The 19,900-nt window shown below is 39.7% G+C and overlaps 1 protein-coding gene across 9 annotated transcripts in view; it reads right to left on the bottom strand.

The window, feature by feature from the left end:
• The window catches only part of tenm2a (teneurin transmembrane protein 2a), a 2,964,155-nt gene that overhangs the window by 2,306,656 nt on the left and 637,599 nt on the right, over nt 1-19,900 (bottom strand). For all 9 annotated transcript variants that reach the window (XM_073067293.1, XM_073067288.1, XM_073067292.1 and 6 more), the window contains one exon: nt 15,724-15,760. The gene's annotated coding sequence lies outside the window, so the exon portion shown is untranslated. The remainder of the gene's footprint in view (nt 1-15,723; nt 15,761-19,900) is intronic.

Below are 19,900 nucleotides of genomic sequence, written 5' to 3' on the forward strand. Positions count from 1 at the left end.
AAGCACACAACACAAGTCTTTGATATATAAAAAAACATGGTGTATACTGTATAATTTATTACAAAGAACCAAAAAAATTGAACTCATTATCATACCAAAGGACTTAGCACAGATGGCTATAGATGCCATTTTAAATAAGAATTTTTTTTTGCTATTGGATAATTTTTTAAATGCCTTTGCTACTTTTAAAGATGAACTATTCTCCCACACAATTGAGGACTTGGAAAGGATTTCCCCATAGGGCAGGGCAGGACAGGATGCAAATTGACATTGGTCCAAATGGGCACTGCACTTGAAAGCTGGGGTTTGTCACATGGATCATACTGTGACAGAGAGAGACAAAAGCCCATCACTTTCACCAAACATACCATTAGAAATTTTGAAATGCAGTAGGCTTTTCAGCCATACCAAATACAGTTTGACAAATCTGTATTGCACAATTCGTTACCTATTGTGAATCCTCATTGACAGGTGAAACCACTAATTCAAATAGGTATTCTAAGAATACCACTGCACCCTTTCAGGAGGCAAGAAGAACACTCAAAAACAGAAATGTGACTCCATTGTCGATCAGTCTCCCCTCATGTACCCAGTTTAAGGGGGAAAAAAACATTCTTCCTTCTTCTCTACCAAAAGAAAGGCATTTACTAAAGTCTTATGCAGGTAGATTGTCACTTGAGCTCACAACCTTGGATTCCAGAGTAATATACCAGAGCTGGTTATTTTTGGATTTCATTTGATGCTATTCCCTTTGCTAATAAACTCATCATAGCTCTGCACTGCTTAAGTCACATCTTCTTAACAGGGGACATATTGATACCAGCAACCGAGTCCATTCCTAATAAAGAAAACTTTGTGTGCACTTCTTTGGAAAAAAAAAAGTCCTGTTTAAGAGCCAAGACAAAAAAAAAAGGCATCTCCACTCTATGGGCACAAGCTAAAAAACTTTCCCTGAATCGGCAAGTATTGAACAGAAAACAGCAAGCTAATCATCATTGATGTAGCCCAAATTTTACAGATGACTGCTTGTTAATTAGCCAGAATCTGCACACCTCATTAATCTTTCCTTACTTTTCACACACTGGACTTTGGTTGACAGCATTCTCCTACACTTACCATTACACACCTTCATCACCTCAAACGTTAACCCCCAGATCTCAACCACAGAATTTCCCCAACTCATTTTGGCCAAGTTCATTGTCTCTCACCATACAAGAGCAAAACACAATGACATTTAAGGTAGGGCAAGCAGCAGAACACCTAAATGAGCAAGAAAAATAGCTTGGTTACTTCCACCTGGCATAATCTGAACCAGGCAAGGGATTCTGATATGCACTCCAGCAAAGGAACTGCTGCTCTTCCTGTTATTTAAGTTACACTTAACAGTTAACCACACATGCAAATTCCTTTACTGTCCACCACAACAGGCAGGATCTACCAGTGGCCGCCCATTTCATTTCCATTTCCCATACCAACATAACCTCCTCCACTACCATGATAAGGCCAAACAGAAAGTGAAGGACTTCGTATTGCATCTGGATACTCTCCAAGCTGATAGAGAGATTGTTTGCTCCAACTTCTGTTAACCACTACCCTCTGATTTCCTCTCTTCCACCTTAGTTTTATCTCATTATAATGTCCCTGTCACCCCTTCTTTCCTCTTCCCGTACCCTCATGACCCCTCTGGTTCTCCAGAGGCTTCCCTTTATTCCATGGTCCACTGTGCTCTACTATTGGATTCCTTAATCTTCAGCCCTTTAAGCTCTTCCACCTATTAAACTTCTCACATCATTCCCTTCCCCACCCATGACTCCCCTCGCCCATCACTTGTCAGCTTGTACTCTTCTCCCCCTCCCACCACAAACTACTTTTACTCTGGCTTCTGCTCCCGTCCTCTCAATCCCGAGGGAGGATCACAGCCGAAAACGTCATTGTTTTCTTCCCTCCAAAGATGCTACCTGATCTTCAAGCTCCTCCAACATTGTGTTGATACAGATTGCTTGCAACTTTCTGACAATTGTTTACTAAAGAATGAGGGCACCATGGGTTTAGTTTCTTTGTTTTTTTTGAAAAAGCATGGGCTTCACAGGGTGACAGATGGGTCCTTGGGGTCTTCTCACTGGATAGGTCACAGCTTGCCAAGCTGAGAATGATTTCAGCATTTTTGAAAAAAGTCTTTTAAAAAAAACTTATAGTACTGCCACCGGTATTGCATAGGTCCTTGGGGCCAGCATGTAGGTTAGTGCCCGAATATCATTAAAATGACAGCAGGTCAAATCTGACTGTTTTGCTGAAGCCTTTATTACTGACTGCACTTAAATTGGCATTTGGAAATGAAAGCCCATTAATTCAGGAGTTGTTTTATTAAATAAAAGAGCTTGTATTTTATTGCCCCAATGTGTCTAAAAATGACGGGAACAAAAATCAGCAATACAAATTGAACGTAATAAGTAATTTGCAGTTTATAAGCAGGCTTGCCAGTGTGTTGTTTCTGGCCCAGCAGCAGACCAAACCTTCACTGCATCTGGTTGCCTAGCAGTGCTGTCAGTCTTTTTAAAAATCTAAATAAACTCTGCACCTGGATTTTAAAATAAAAGAGTGGTCAGAGGTGAGCAAAGTCCATCTCTCATTGCTCCACCCCACCACCAATCTCTATGCATGGACTTCTGATATTAGCTGACCCACTGGGGCAAGGAAAAGGTGAAAATGATTCTGTGCCCAGCGAACAATACCACCAAACATAAAATGCTAGAGACGTTCCAGTCTAACCTGCACACTTGCTGTGAAAATAATTGGCAGTGTCCTTGAAAGTGAATGGTGCAAAGGCTTTAAGCAGCTTCAAACAGCTTCATTGCTGCCCCGTGGTCTCCTGCCAACACATTGTCTGCAGTCAGGAAGCATCCACCAGCATGGAATGGCAGACAAACTCAATAAAGAGGCCTCTCAAAAGTAGGCATATCCCCATCATCCTACCGCCCTGCTCAAAAAAAGTGTGGTGGCATCAAAGGCATACAAGGACAGCTGCTGTGTGGCCATAATAGAAGTAGACATGAGCACACTGGTACAAAAGAGTACAGATGGACACTCAGCAGCAATCCAATGCACTTCCTCTTTCTACCTAGGAAGGGCAGATGGTTAGGAAGGTCTTGAAAAAGTATACGTGTGGCAGGGAGGTACCATCCACACATATATGAAAGGTACTCCAGCAGAAAAAAAATATACCAGAAACAATTAAGCCAGTGAAATTCCTCAGAGTGCCAAAGTACAGGAAGACCTCCAAGAATTTTTTTTATTTTTTTTAAAAACTTAACGTTTAAGAATAATCTACATCAGTTACAACTTTTGCAGTTTTACTTTTTGTGAAAACTTTTGCATGTTCAGGGAGATTGGGGGGGGTGGTGGTGGTGGCTTAGGGTGGAAATATGGGTGTAGGTCCCATCCACTCCTCCGTACTCAGACTGCAGGTGTCCATTACCTGGAGCACAAGGTATTGTATTTTTCAAATGACAATTGTACAATATTATGAACACAGAACAAATATTTATAGACTTGCTTTAGACAAGATCCAAGAAATTAGTAAGAGATGTGTTTTTTTTTAAATAAAGGACACATAGCACATTAATCAGATTGCATCAAAGATTGACTGCGGCAACTTAGCAATGCTTTTCAACAGTACTTCCAAAACAATTACCTAACATTTCAAAAGGAGCAGCTACATGAGAATAGCAAGAGCTCCAAGTCCATTCACCTTCTTATCCTTAAGTTCCTTTAATATTTATCAAGGGGACTGCATCCTACGGAACATTCTGTCAGAATCAGAATCCAATTACAGTATGGGAACACCTTCACGAAAAAGCCTCATTAGCAATGACTCATCCATCATTAAGGACCCTCACTATCCAGAGCATGCCCCCTTTTCATTAATATCATCCAAGTATAGGAGCCTGAAGACCCATGCTTATCACGTGCCCTGTCAGATTTCTGAATTGTCTATGAACCTATGAATAATACCTCACTATTTTGCACTTTTTAATATCTTATTGTAGCATATAAAATAATATTACACTGTACTGCTGATGAAAAACAAATTTCACAAAACAATGGTAATAAACCTGATTCTGAAGCAGATATATCCATTCAAGTAAATGTATGTAATCACAGTTCCAAGTATTTACAGGTTACTATTATATTCATCTTCTGGATGTTAAGATTTTCCAACATTGTTGACATTAAAAGCTCACCAACCTTTTTATCTTTGGGACTTTTCTTTAAAATAGTTTTTTTTATTTGAACCTTGTGAATCATTAATCAGAAATACTGTCCATACTCAAAGCTCTAGCCAAGAAGGAAGGACAATAATGCATAAACTTCTTTATACTGTAGAGCACACTTGAGATGTACATTGCTATGGAATATGGTTAAGTAAAATAGAATAATTGTGTCCGGTAAGAGTACAAGTGATACTGCTGAATCTTCACTTAAAAACAAAATCTAAAAACACCATGTAAAAGCAGATTCACTGGGCACAATTTTATGATTCATAAATTGGAAGAGCTCAGCAACTAAAAACTATTCACCTGGCTTATTCTAATAATAATTTATTCTGCTCAGAGCAAGTACAAATTCACCCCTCTTATATTTTGACCAGCACATGCTTTCACATTGCAGAAGCAAATTCAGTTGAAGATCTAAAATATTACATTTTAACTGGCTCTCAAAATTTCCAAGCCCAGATGTACAAGTTCATCTTATACAAAAGACCCTTACAATATATACACTATGTGCAGTACTACAAAGGAACGGGCAGTATTCAGTGAAGAAAACACCATGGCATAAGATTATCCCTGTCACCATCTGCACCGCACTCTGTTTGAACACAATGCAGAAATATCAAGGAAAAATTTAATAATCACTCATGTTCAAGATATCTAGAGAGACTGTTTACTCATTATATATTTTACTGATATAGTTAGATTCCCATTCATGTCAATAGAACAAGAAAAAATAGGATAGGGTTTCTAATGTTGAATTAAATATGATTTCTATCTGAAGTTAAGCTACACCTTCAGCAACACAATATAGAATTATGTGAGAAGAGTGAAGGACACAGGGTATGGTGCAAACGTGACTATACTCGGTGCAGTACAACATTAGATACTTTAAGCACTGCTCAGTGTGCAACTCTAACTTTGTTGCAGAGTGCAATTGAAGAAAACTAAGAACTGAACAGGCATTTGAAACAAAATTACACAGAAGCATCTGGTTTTGGAAAATACAGGCAAATGTTTAAAACAGCACAATGAAACACATGGGATGAAAAAAATCAGGCAAAACACTTCCAAAGAGAACGAGATATTACAAATAGCACCATCAAAGCTGGAAGAGTACCTTTCAACATTGTGCATAAACAATGCACAGGACATGAAGAGTGATATTGCATCATATAGCATTTTGTTGGTCCATATGAGACATGCATTTAGCAGCTTTACATTAACAGCAGAAGATAAATTATGGTGATGTAGGTGAAATGGTGTACAAGATGCAGGGTTAGATTGCATGAACTGGAGATTGTACTATTAATATAATTTACTGCAAAAGACCATCAAGATGATCACTTTCTCCCAAATTTAAAGATAGTTCAAAGCAATTTAAGGTTAATCTTAAGAACCGATTTCAACAAAGTGCTTAGGAGTTGCTCTCTTCTCATCATTACCATTAGAGAGGAGGTATAAGAACCTGAAAACCTACTCAAGGTTTTAGGAACTTCTTCTCCTCAGACATCAGATTTCTCAATAGTCTGTAAACCCTATCTCACGATTCCTCTTTTGTAGTATTCATTTATTTTTTTATTAAAACATAATAAAAAGCTATGCCTAAAGTGTACAGCATCCACAAACACAACAATTTCATAACTTATGTCAGAGGCAGTAAACCCAATTCTGAGAAAGTCAGAACTGCCACAAATATTTTCAACATTTCTTACAAAATGATAAAAAAGTAAAGTTCTATCAGTTTCAATTCTGTTGTGGAGATGAAATGTACCTTTAAGTGTAACATTTGGAAAGTCCAACTGACCTACAGTCAATGGTCAAAAAATATTTAAAGACAATCACATTTACCATTTATAGTATTACAGATCATTAATCAACTGTATTTCAGATGAAACACTTATTCAGTCATTAAGTGGAGTCTGACTTTTCATGACTTCATGGACACATACACACCAAGTCTTCTTGTTGGAAACCACCTCGCTAAGATCCTCCCAGGTCATACGCATTATCTGCGTAATATGATCTATCCAGCGTAGCCTCTGTTGTCCTCTCCTTTTACCTTGTTGTAATTAACATGAGAGTCTTCTCTTCTCATGATGTGACCAAAATATTTGAGCTTTTGCCTCATAACTAAGCTTCGTAGAGAACAGTCAAGTATTATAGAGAGTATTTCTTCAAGTACTGACTTGTTGGATCTTCTTGCTGTCCAACAAACTCTTAACACTTTCCTTCAGCATCCAAGTTCAAAGGCATCGATTCTTTTGTACTCAGCCTTACCAATAGTCCAGCTCTACAGCCATACATCACAATTTGAAATACTACAGACTTGACTACGCTGATCCTCACTGACAATGTTATGTCTCTGCATTTTCAGTATTTTATCTAGATTTCTCATTGCTGCCCGCCCCAGAAGTAGGTGTTGTTCAATTTTGTGGCTGCAGTTACCATCTATAGAAATCTTTGAACCGAGGGAAACAAAACTCGACACTGTTTCCACTTCCTTTCTATTTATTACCACGGAGTTAATAGGGCTGGTCGATATAATCTTGGTTTTCTTAATACTGAGCAACAAGCCAGCTTCTGCACTTCCTTCTTCCACTTTGATTAGAAGCTTCCTCAGATTCTCACTTTCAGCCATTAGAGTAGCATCATCTGCATATCTGAGGTTATTACCTGTTAGCAAGTTAATGCTAAAGATTATGCAAGCAAGATTCCAGCAATATGTGGAATGAGAAATGCCAGGTGTATAAGCTGGTTTTAGAAGAGGCACAGGCACCAGAGACAAAAATGCTAACCTACGCTGGATAATGGAGAAATCGATGGAATTCCAGAAAATTATTTATCTATGTGTTATTGAATACGCTAAAGCCTTTTACAATGCGGATTATAATAAACTGTGGCAAATCCTTAAAGAAATGGTCATCTGGATCTGCCTTATGAGAAACTTGTATGAAGATCAAGAAGGAACAGTAAGAACTAAACACAGAACAGCAAACTGGTTCAAGATTGGGAAAGGAGTACGACAAGGCTGCATTCTGTCACCCTCCTTATTTAATCTATATTCTGAACACATGAGGATTGCTGGTCTAGAGGACTCAAATGTTGAAATCAAAATTAAATAAATATGCTGCATAGCAACATTAAGTATTTTTAAATTTATTTATTTACTGAGTAGGCCCTTCCAGCCCTACAAGCTGTGTCACCCAGCAACCCTGACTTAATTGGAGCCTAATCACAAGACCTTAAGACATAGGAGCAGAATTAGGCCATTTGGCCCATTGAGTCTTCTCCACTGCTGATCCTTTATTCCCCACCTCAGTACTACTCCCCAAGCCTTCTCTCTAACATTTGATGCCACGTCCAATCAAGCTCTTCCTTAAATACACCCAACAACCTGGCCTCCACAGCTGCCTACGGTAATAAATTCCACAAAATTGACCACCCTCTGGCTAAAGAAATTTCTCCACATCTATTTTAAATGGACACCCCTCCGTCCTGAGGGTGTGCTCTCTTGTCCTAAACTTCTCCACCAGGGGAAACATCCTTTTCACATCCATTCTGTCTAGGTCATTTAACAGGTTTCAATGAGATCATCCCCCCCCCCCCCATCATCCTTCTAAATTCCAGTGAGTACAGACCCAGAGCCATCCAAAATTCTTCGTATGATAATCCTTTCATTCCCCGAATCATTCTTGTGAACTTCCACTGAACCCTCTCCAATGTTAGCACATATTTTCTTAGATGAGAAGCCCAGAACTGTGCACAATACCCAAGGTGAGCCCTCACTTGTGCTTTATGAAGCCTCAGCATCACATCCCAGCTCTTGTATTTTAGACCTCCTGAAATGAATGCTAACATTGCATTTGCCTTCCTCACCACCAACTCAACCTGGAAGTTAACCTTTAGGGTGTTCTGCACTAGGACCCCCAAGTCCACTTGCATCTCAGATTTTTTGGAAATTCTCCCCTTATAGAAAATAGACTGCACATTTATTTCTGCTACTAAAGTGCATGACTATCCATTTTCCAACATTGCATTTCACTTGCCACTGACTTGCTCATTCTCCTAATTTGTCCAAGTCTTTCTGCAGCCTACACATTTCCTCAACACTGCCTGCCCCTCCACTAATTTTTGGTATCACCTTGAAACTTGGCAATGAAACCACCTCTTCCGCCTTCCATTTCCTTGTCTCTGCTTTTATTTCCCCGCCTCTTTTTCTAGTGGTTCTATATCCACTCTCATCTCTCATTTATTTATCTTTACATGCTTCAAAAGGCTTTTACTATCCACTTTTACATTTCATCTTTTGCCTTATAATGAATCTTTTAGTTGCTCTCTGCAAGTTTTAAAAAAAAACTTCCTAATCCTATCTTCCCACTAAATTTTGCTTTGTTCTATGCCCCCTCTTTTGCCTTTACATTAGCTTTGACTTTCTTTGTCAGCCGTGGTTGTATTATTTTGTCATTAAATTCTTTGTTTTTGGAATATATCTTTCCTGCATCTACCTCATTTTCCCAGAAACTCATGCCATTGCTGCTCTGCTGTCATCCCGGTTAGCATCTCCTTTCAATTTACTTCAGCCAACTTCTCACAACACTAAATTCTTTACTCCACTGAAATGCTGCAACATCAGACTTACTTTCTTCTTATCAAATTTCAAGTTGAACTCAATCATATTGTGATCACTACCTCTTAAGGGTTCTTTTACCTTAAGCTCCTTAATCACTTCCAATTCATTACATAACACCCACTCCAGTATAGCTGATCCCCTCAGACTCAACGACAAACTGCTCTGAAAAACTGAGGCATTCAACAAACTCACTCGCAACATCCATTACCAACCCAATTTTCTCCCCCAATTGACCTGCATGTTGAAATCTCCCAAGACTATAACATTGCCCTTTTGATATGCCTTTTCTATTTCCCATTCTAATCTGGGGTCCACACCCCAGCTACTGTTGGGAGGTCTGTACATAACTGCCATCAATGTCCTCAACTCAACACAGTTTCTCAACTCAACCCACAAGAATTCAACATCTTCTGATCCTATGTCACATCTTTCTACTGATTTGATGCCATTCTTTACCAGCAGAGCCATGCCTTCCCCTCTGCCCATCTTCCTATCCCTCTGAAACAACATTGGACATTCAGCCTTGGACATTCAGCTCCCAACTACAACCATCCTTCAGCCATGATTCAGTGATGGCCACAACATCATACCTGACAATCTTTAATAGTGCAACAAGATCATCCACCATATTTCTTCTCTCAATGCACAGAGGATATAACACGTTGAGTACTCTATTTATTACCCTGTTGATTCTGCAGCCCTAATGAACTGATACCCTGCTGGCTGCAGTTTTGTCCTATCGTCTGGCTGCCCTTCACTCTGGTTCTCACACCCTTGCCAAATTAGTTTAAACCCTCCAACAGCCCTAACAAACCTGTCGTGATAATATTGGTTCCCCTCCGGTCCAGGTGCAACCCACCACTATTGAATAGGTTGTACCTCGCCCAGAAATGATGCCAATGATCCAAGAACCTGAAGCCCTTCTCAGCCACACATTAATCTGCTAAGTCATCCTGTTTTTACCCTCACTGATGCGTGGCACAGGCAGTGAGCCAGAAATTACTACCCTGGAGGTACTGCTTCTCAGACTACCTAGCTCTCCAAGTTTACTTTTCAGGACCTCTTTGCTTTTCCTTCCCATGTCATTTGCATCACTATGTACCAAGACATTTGGCTGCTCTCTCTCTCTAAACTGCCGTGGATGTGATCCAAGATGTCACTGACTCTGGCACCAGGGAGGCAACATACCATTTGGGTGAGCCGTTCACATCCACAGAATCTTCTGTCTGTTACCCAAACTATTGAGTCCCCCATCACTACCACTTTCCTCAACTCCCCCTTTCCCTTCTGCACCAGAGACCTATGCTCAGAGCCAGTATCCTGGTCTCCGTGGCATTCCCCAGGAGAACATCCCCCACAACAGTATCCAAAATTGATTTATTTTTTTTTTTAATTGAGAGGAATGGCCACATGTGTTCTGCACTAACTGCCTATTCACATTTCCATTTCTCCTGACAGTCACCCAGCTACTCGCCTTCTACAACTTAGGGTTGACTACATCCCTACAACTCTGAACGATAATCTCCTCACTCTCCTGTACAAGTCAAAGGTCATCCAGCTGCTGATCCAAATCCCTAGTAATGACTTCAAGGAGCTGCAGCTGGATGTACTTCATGCAGATGTAGTTCCCTGGAGACTCTGGGTCTCCCAGGACTCCAACATTCAGTATGAAGAACACACAACAGCCATTTCCTATACTAGCTACGGTAAGAGTGAGGGGGGAGAAAATGAAATCTAACAGAGGTTTACCCAGAGCCAAAGCCTGATATGCCTACTCTCAATGACTGATCGACCGTCTCTTCTGTAGCGTTGCCGACTTTCAAGAAACCTTGTTGCTGTGGCCTGCCCGTTGCTGATTGGACTGCTGGAATCATGGACTGCTGGAATCATGGGACAACTTACAATGACCTGTTAGCCTACCAGCCTGTAGGCCTTTGGATTGTGGGAGGAAACCAGAGAACCTGGAGAAAACCCATGTCACATGGAAAACGTATTAACTCCTTACAGACAGAATTTGGTATCGAACCAAGGTTGCTGGTTCTGCAAAGCACTGCACTGACCACTACTGCCTGAATGGCAATGTAACAAAGTTTAGTGAAAAGCACTATGTGAACAACTTCACTCACAAACAAGAGAAAATCTGCAGACGCTGGAAATCTGAGCAACACTCATCAAATGTTGGAGGAACTTAGCAGGCCAGGCAGGATCTATGGAAAAAGGTACAGTCTACAGTCAACATTTGGGGCCAAAACACTTTGGCAGGACTAGAGGGGGAAAAAAAAAGCTGAGGAGTAGATTTTAAAAGGTGGGGGGGGGCGGGTAGTGTTAGAGGAAAGAGAAATGCCAGACAATAGGTGAAAGTTGGAGAGGGAAGGATGAAGCAAAGAGCTAGGAAGTTGATTGAAGGAAGTGGGTGGGGGGGGGGGGGGGGGGGAGAGAGAGAAGGAGCACCGGAGGGAGGTGATGGGTGGGCAAGGAGATAACAGGAGAGGGGGACAAGAGGATGGGAAATGGTGAAAGGCGAGTGGAGACATTACTGGAAGCTTTCGAAATCGATGTTCACGCCATCTGCTAGGAGGCTACCCAAACGGAATATAAAGATGTTGTTCCTTTATTCATGCCATTAGGTTGGAGGCTACCCAAATGGAATACAAGGTGTTGTTCCTGCAATATCTTGTATTTGGTGTGACCTGACGTAGATTTGGAGACTGGATTGCCAACCATCTACCCTTCATCCACCAGAAGGAGCAGAATCTCCCAATGGCCGCCTATTTTAACTCCACTTCCCATTCCAATATGTCCATCCATGGCCTCCTCCATTGTCGGGATAAGGCCACACTTAGGATGGAGGAACAGCAGCTTATATTCCAATTGGGTAGCCTCCAACCTGATGGCATCAACATCAATTTTTCAAACTTCCAGTAATGCCTTCACCACATCTCTCCCCCCCCCCCCCCCCTCACTATTTCCCATCCTCTTGTCTCTCTCTCTCATGTTATCTCCTTGCCTACCTATTGCCTCCCTCTGGTGCTTCTTAGTGCCCTCCCCTCTTTCTTCCATGGCTGTCTGTCTCCTAAACAAATCAATTTCCCAGCTCGTCGCTTCATCCTTGCCTCTCCAAGTTTCACCTGTCACCTGGTGATTCTCTCTCTCCCCTCCCCTACCTTTCAAATCTACGCCTGAGCTTTTTTCCTCCAGTCCTGCTGAAGGCTTTCGGCCCTAAACGTCAACGGTGCTTCTTCACCCCCCCACCCCCCCCCACAGATGCTGCCTGGCCTGCTGAGTTCCTGCAGCATTTTGTGTGTGTTGCTTACTCATCTTCATTCTTGCTTCAGAAACAGGAATTCTGATTGAAATGTAGAGCTTGACATAATTAGTGTGCAATTATAGAAAAATCAATTTATATCCTTCGATTGCGCCAATTGAGCAGGAGATATTTTCATTCCACATTTTCACCACCTTTCTAATTAGTATTGTGGCACAGAGTCAAGCTGTTGCTGTACAACTCTAGCAACCTGGGTTCAACATGGTGGAACATGTGAAGTTTCAATATTGTCCACGTTTCCTGTGTTATGGTTCTACATCCCAAAGATGCGTGGTTCAATAGGTTGCCTCTACTGTAGGCAAATAGTAGAGTGAAAGGAGAGGTGATGGGAATATGGAAGAGTGGGTTAAATTTAAATATTAAATATTAAAAATTAAATATGAGTTCACTGAGCCAGTGAAGGCTAAATGGAGAAGGAGACTGTACAACAAAAACACAAATAGATATTTGTGATATCTAATATATAGATATCACAAATAAATATTTGAGATATTTCTCAAAAACACAATAGATTCTGCAGATGCTGGAAATCCAAAACTACACACAAAATGCTGGAGGAGCTGATCCTGATGAAAGGACTTGACCAAAATATCACCATTTATCCCTCTCCACAGTTGCTGCCCAACCTGTTGAGACATTTCTCATGTCCATGCTACACAGAATTATTGGGTACTGGTTTAATGCTGCCTCTAATATTCCTCCACTACACCACCCACCTGCCACAAAGAAAGAAATAGTGAAGGGTCAGAGTGTCAGTGAAGAGTGGAAATCACTGAACCCAATCAGGCATTGGACTGAGAGATGCTGTACGGCTGATGATCTTTCAGAGGCCTGGCTCTTACCCAAGGCTCATCTCATGCTTCTTTCATAATTTCCTAACACCTACTTTGACAGAAACTTTTATTTATCCGAGTACCACTTTGTGTAAGCTTGATGCAGACTTTTAACCAATATTTGTCCATGGATTTCCTCATTATGTTTTAGTACGATAAAGAATGCTAAAGATACTTGATGCCACATTGTGTACCTCCTGTACCCAATAAAGTGGCCACTGTGTTCATGTTTATGCTCTTCTGCTGCTGTAGCCTATTCACTTCAGGGTTTGATGTGTTTTGCATTCAGAGATGTTCTGCTGCACACCACTGATATAATGCGTGGTTATGAGTTAACGTTGCCTTCCTGACAGCTTGAACCAGTCTGCCATTCTCCTCTAACCTCTCTCATTTACATGGCATTTCCACCCAAAGAACTGCTGTGCACTGGCTGTTTTTTTTTATTTTCACACGTTCCTCTGTATACTCTAGAGTATTGTGCATGAAATTCCCAGGAAATTAGCAGCTTCTGAAATACACAAATCAACCCATATGACACCAAAAATCATTACTCAGTTAAAGTCACTTAGATCAGATTTCTTCCCCATTCTGATGTTTGGTCTGGACAACAACTGAACCTCTTGACCATGTCTGCATGCTTTTGAGCATTAAGTTATGGCCACATGATTAGTTGATTAGATATTGCAGTAAGCAGCTGTAACTAATAAAGTATTCACTGTGTATATTGTCAATAGCGGACAAATACTCATTTACTACTCTATAGTTTCAAGTCAGTATTGCAAGAGACTTAAAATGCCATTGCCAACAATGACCGCTATAATTCACTTCTTAGCACTCCATATGAGCTACTTGTGCCCGCCATAGAAAACTTGGTGTTTCTACAGTGAATTCCACACAAGAATGTGATAATACTTCCAATGTGCTTAATTATAGTGGTATGGGCAGGGGCAAAGCAATTTCAATCCAATAAATTATTTCAAAAGGTCATTGTTTGTCATTATACTTTATCCAACAGATTCATCATTTTCATAAATCATGCGGAAATCCTTCATCTTTATTTAATTTGATTCCATGAACAAAATCCTCAGAAGCTCAAGTGGAACCAAACTCCTAACAAGCATATTAATCAAGCCAGCTGCAAAATAAAAATGCACTGGATAAAATATTTAATAGTGAACTGAAATCATATTATATTTATAATTTAATAAAGTAATAATCTAAATTTATCAGTGAATAATTTAGTTCACCATGTATAATGTTCACTCAACTGGCTGCAGTTGATTATTGTGCAAGTTTACTTCAAGAGATCAAATTGTTACTTTTCTCCTGATGTCATAGAGAATCCTGTCCAAAAAGTGAGCATTCAACTGGTACGTTACAATGATGCTCCAAGCTGACATGCCAGATGTTTATGGACAGGCAGCAGATGCTAATACACACCTGGTTAAAAATGCATTGGACACGTCAGTCACTTTTTATAAAGTCCTGATGCACTTAATTCTGAAACTTTACTTCAGACTTAGAACTGAAAGCTAAATAACACCCTTGTGAATAATGCGACAGCATGATCAGAATTAGTCACAATGTTGAATCAATACAGCATCCTCACCAGTGTAATAAAAATGGAAATAAGTTGTGTGTTGCAACTTCACATTCTGATTGTCATTACCTATAGTGCAATTTCACGAACCCTCAAATCTATACGATCAGGAGCTGTAATCTCCACGTAGCAACACGGAAAATTTTAAAAAGATTCCCCAAGGTACTACGAAAGTTGAAAACTTAGGTATTACTATAGACTGCAGTAACCCTGTTAAAAATAATGACTAATTTACTGAATTTTTTAAGTTTTAATGTTAATGGGCTTAATGGACCGGTGAAAAGAAAAAGAACTTTAACATACATTAAGAAAAGGAAAATAGATATAGCTTTTAGCTGCATTCCATTTGAAAAAAAACTTATAATTTAAGAGATAAATATGAAATATTTCTGAAAATTTGGCACCCTTATTTACAAAAGATAGGATTAAATATATAGGTGCTCCAAAGATAAAATTATTGGTTATTTGGGGAAATAAATAAATGTATATACTAAAGGAGCTGTAATCTCACTTTCAATGATGTTACTTCAATACCAAATTCATTCTTTGACCTACCCTGTTATTAGAACTAAGTTGCTCAATCTAAAAAATTGCTAATACAGGGCAAAATCTGGACCAATGCTTTTAATGCTTGGAATTCCTTTAACGTGATCCGAGGTTAAAATGATCTTCCTTGGGTAAACTACTGGGGATTTTTGAGACCAATGCAAATTAAAATCTTTGTGAAATAATGTAATAGCTTCACTACAGATACAGAGATCAGTTATGCACTATTCAATTGTCTTTTCAATTAAGTATGCATCTTTTTTCTCTATCAAAGATGTTCTCTTATATTTCACCATTTGGACAATCGCTTATCAGCACTTACAAAGACAACTGCCCTATTTTTAGAATGTTAATCTTTCCTCATTCTAGGCAAAGTATGCCATTCTTCCAGCAGGACAAACAAGTGACCTAACCTTTGGTCTCTGAATCGACTGTAGCAAGTGACTTTTGGAAACTCAAGCTTTAAATGAAAACAAAATTTTAAAAATATCAGAGAATGTCACAAGAAAACAAATTACCTTGTGTTGTTAATGTTCAATTCTGATTCTTCTCTAGCTGCAAAGCAGAGAAAGAAAGTTAACAAATTATTCTTGACAACGTTGATCAAAAGCTCAACTTACATACAGTGCACATGAGCTGATTAGCAGTCAGCTGTATTTTGTGGTTTCAGGGATTAGAGTGGGAACAAGCATAGCAATCATCTAGCCACACCACCTGTGTACTTCTGGGTCTAATGCTGTCCTTTTGAAGGTCAAAGTTGCACCCAGTAATTTTGTGATGCACTGCTATGAATGATCACTTCTACTTCAGCAGCTCATGCAGAGGCCATCCATACAGCTTTCAGTGGTTGCTACACAAACAAGAACTGTTTTTGCACACAACATTCCTTATGATGCACAGGGAATTCTGCGATCGGCATTTGTACCTCCTGCACTTGTTAATCACTACAAAAACTTCAAGGCAAGACAAAAATGAAATCACTGGAAAGGGATGTCAGTTTTTAGGATCATCTGAAGAAAGACCCATTTATAAGCAATGGAATTCCTCACTGCCTTTTCATCCACTGTTAGCAAAAAAAAAACAACTTTTAAGCCAGTGGATCTGAGGCCTCATGAAGCTAACCCATCAAACAATCACATTACTGTGAGCAGAGAGCAGAGCAATGGAAATAGACCAGGAACAGATTTTGGAATTTTTGGTTTTGCCCGATTCACAGAACCAAATTCAGATGATCATCTAATCATCTCATTATGCCCACACCATTTGTCAACATCCTCCATCTTCTGTCCCGTTGCAGTTTTCCACCTGAAAGATAAACTTCTTTATACCTACTGATACTTCGCCAATCACCGATTCCACCACCCCCCCCCCCACCCCTTCCCCCTGGCAGACTGGTTATTGCTTTTTTTTTTATCTTGTCACTTTCCAATCCTTTCAAGATTACTATTTTTTAAAAAAATCCAATTCCCATTTGATCATCATGATCGGCCATTTTTAAAAAAATCCTCTGGAACAAAAGCATTCCGTATCCTAGTAACCTTTCATTGCCTTGAATCTCCACATCTTGAGCATTGATCTTAACACTTAAATGGCTTATTACAGTAAAATTTTGTCTTGCTTGCTGTCTAATTGAACTATTATAGTACATAGGGTAGCACAAGTTAAGACAATAAAAGAATGCAAAACAGATAACATGCAATGCAGGCAGACAAGGTGCAAGGTCCAAATGAGGTAGATTGTGGGATCTAGATTCCATCTCATCACACAAGTGCATCCGATGAATTAATTCTGGTGGGATAGAAATCGCTCGAGCATGCCGATACACGCTTTCAGGCTTTTGAATTTTCTGCCTGATGGAGAGAGTAGAAGAGAAAATGTCCAGAGTGGGTGACGTCTTTGATTACGTTTCATGGAGAGGAGGCTGGTTTTCGTGATGGACTGAGCTGTGCTCACAATTGTCCTCAATTTCTTGCGTCTCAGTCAGAGTATCTGTTGTACCAAGCATCAATGTAAATCAGCAAGGGTTAATTTAGTGCCTTTATGGGTTCATTCTATCCAGACTTTCATTACCTTTAGCCACTTCTGCAAAATTTTAGATGATCTTTAAATTTATATCTTCCCATCTCTGGTATAACCCCAAGTGTACTTTGCATCCCCTATGGTTTCAATCTAAATTGTGTAATTAAAGGTGCCTAGTGATCCAGTTGCAGCCAACCAAAATGGTGTATTATTTGCATTTTTCCTTAATTCAGTGCCCGAGAGTAGCCATTTCAAATTTTAGTTGTCCTGTGAGACATATGTGGGCTGCTGCTGTCATCTTTGATCCATGTTTATGAAACCTTAATTAGCAACACAATTTAATCTCCAACATAATAAAGCTTATTTATAGCTTTTTTTAAGCTAGAGAAATTGCTCAAAAGGCACCTTTCAAGTGCCAGTACCAACAGACAAAATAACAGAAAGTATTTTAAGTGTGACTATCTGATTACAGATGCAGACTGATGAAGGAAAGCTTCATAGCTGAAATATTCAATATCATTTTGCTTCCTAAAATTAACAACCAACACCAGTCTATTGTGCGTTCACATGTACCCTCTGATTACCAATAAAAGGAAAATTCTCCAACTTGGCAGTGAAGCAGATAAAGCTGCTTCTTCACATCTCCAATGACCCAGGCTTCATCCTGGCTCCTAATACTGGCTGTACAGGGTTTGCATTTTCTCCTTGTGACTGTGCACATTTCCTTCACTGCTTTACTCCCACACTCCAAACAATTGGTACACCAATTGCTTATTATAACTTGCCCTTCATATATACGCGAGTGGTTGAGTTTGGGTGGTGGTGCTGGTGGAAGTAGGATTGAGAGAATGTGGGGGATATGAAATATGATTAGTGCAAATAGTTTTAAGAGGTATGGATGGCATGGATTTGGTGGCAAAAAAAAGGCCCAGGTATACTGTATAGAAACTTAGCCTGACTCTAGATGATCAAATCTGGACCACCCCAACAAATGGGAAATTCCTTTACCCCAAAGAGCAGTAGGAATCCAATGTTTTTGGTCTTTTTAAGATGGCCATTTGGTTGGCTATGACTTGCTTCCCCTAGCATTCTGCAGGTTATGAGGCATCATGTCCCTTGTTGGATCCACAGAGCCCAGCATTGATTAGGTTGGGCTTGATAGTGAAAATAGCTGTGGCACAAAGGCCATCTGTACAAAACTTCCAACATGCAGTCCCAGAGGAGCAGACTCGAAGGGCCGAGTGACCTACTTTTGCTCCTCTATCTTATGGGCTAATGGAGGCCCACCCTGGCAATTCTCTGCTAGCTTGAACCATTGTTGGGTACAAATTCTACAAATCAGTGAGGTCACATTTAAGGAATGTTCCATGAACAAATACCGTCCGTGGGAACTGTTTGTAAACAGTAGAAGTGAGCATTATAGGCACTTAGTATCCGGCACATGCATGGAATGGGCCCATTTTGAGCTGGTTGAACATGATTTGAGGCTCAAATGCTGGAGTGTTTATCCAGGTGAGGATGTCTGGAGTTGCTGCTCAACAGCAGCAAAAGTAATAAACTCTCCCCCGAGTCTGCAAGATTCTTCAACTTTTGAGTAAACTGAAATGATACAATTAGCACAAGAAAGTAATAGTCAGCTACTTTCACCTCTCAGCCTTGCTCACCATTCAGTATCATGGCAGATACGACATACCCCTCATCTTTTATGCACCATGATCCCTTAAACACCGATTCCCTTTCAAAAGGTATCAAACACCAAATACCTCCAATGATCAAGCACCAACAACCTTTCAGAAATTTTATTTTTTTTTAAATTATTATTTTTTTTTTTAAAGATATTTGCTACCCTGATGAAATTTCTAAACACCTCAGTAATTGAAGACTGCCCTATCACATTGTAATCATGTTCCCTTGTGAGGATATCCAACCTGTGGACATCTTTATCCTGCCCTGCATCTAGAGGACATGTTCCAATCAGAATACCACCCATTCGGTTCAACTTAAAATAGGACAGGTTCAACTTTAAGCTCTTTGCTATAGGACACATCTCTCTTTCCAGAATTTATCCTGGTGAATTTCTTCTGAATTGCTTCCAACGTCAGGACATCATTTCATAAAGGAGTAAAATCATGCTTAGCACCCTAGGTGTGGCTTTACCAAAATTTTAAACATTTGGAATGATACTGCCTGTTTTCTAAATATCGGTCTTTCTAATAAAAGCCAGCATGCCATTTCTTGCATTACTTGCGGAACCAGCTTTCTAATGTTGTGCTTGTGCACATTACCACCAAGTTCCACTCACATCATTAACTGTTGTGAAACCACTGACTCATATTTGTAATCAGTCTTTGATTGCTGGAAAATTTCCCAATAGAATGAAAACAGCCAAGGTCATTCCAATATACAAAGCTGGAGATTAAAAAAATTTCAAATTATAGACCAGTTTCTTTGCTCTCAGTTTTCCAAAATATTGGAAAAAATATTTGTAAGGTTAAATGATTTTATAATAAAACATAATATATTGTACTGTGAACAGCAATATGGTTTCAGAATAAAAACAGAACCACTACAATAGCAATAATAGATTTTGTAGAAGAAATATCAAACGCTATAGAAAGAAAGAAATGCACAGTGGGAATATTCCTTGATTTAAAAAAAGCATTTGACACCATTGAC

Source organism: Hemitrygon akajei, chromosome 15 (genome assembly GCF_048418815.1).
Source record: "Hemitrygon akajei chromosome 15, sHemAka1.3, whole genome shotgun sequence".
NCBI lineage: Eukaryota > Metazoa > Chordata > Chondrichthyes > Myliobatiformes > Dasyatidae > Hemitrygon > Hemitrygon akajei.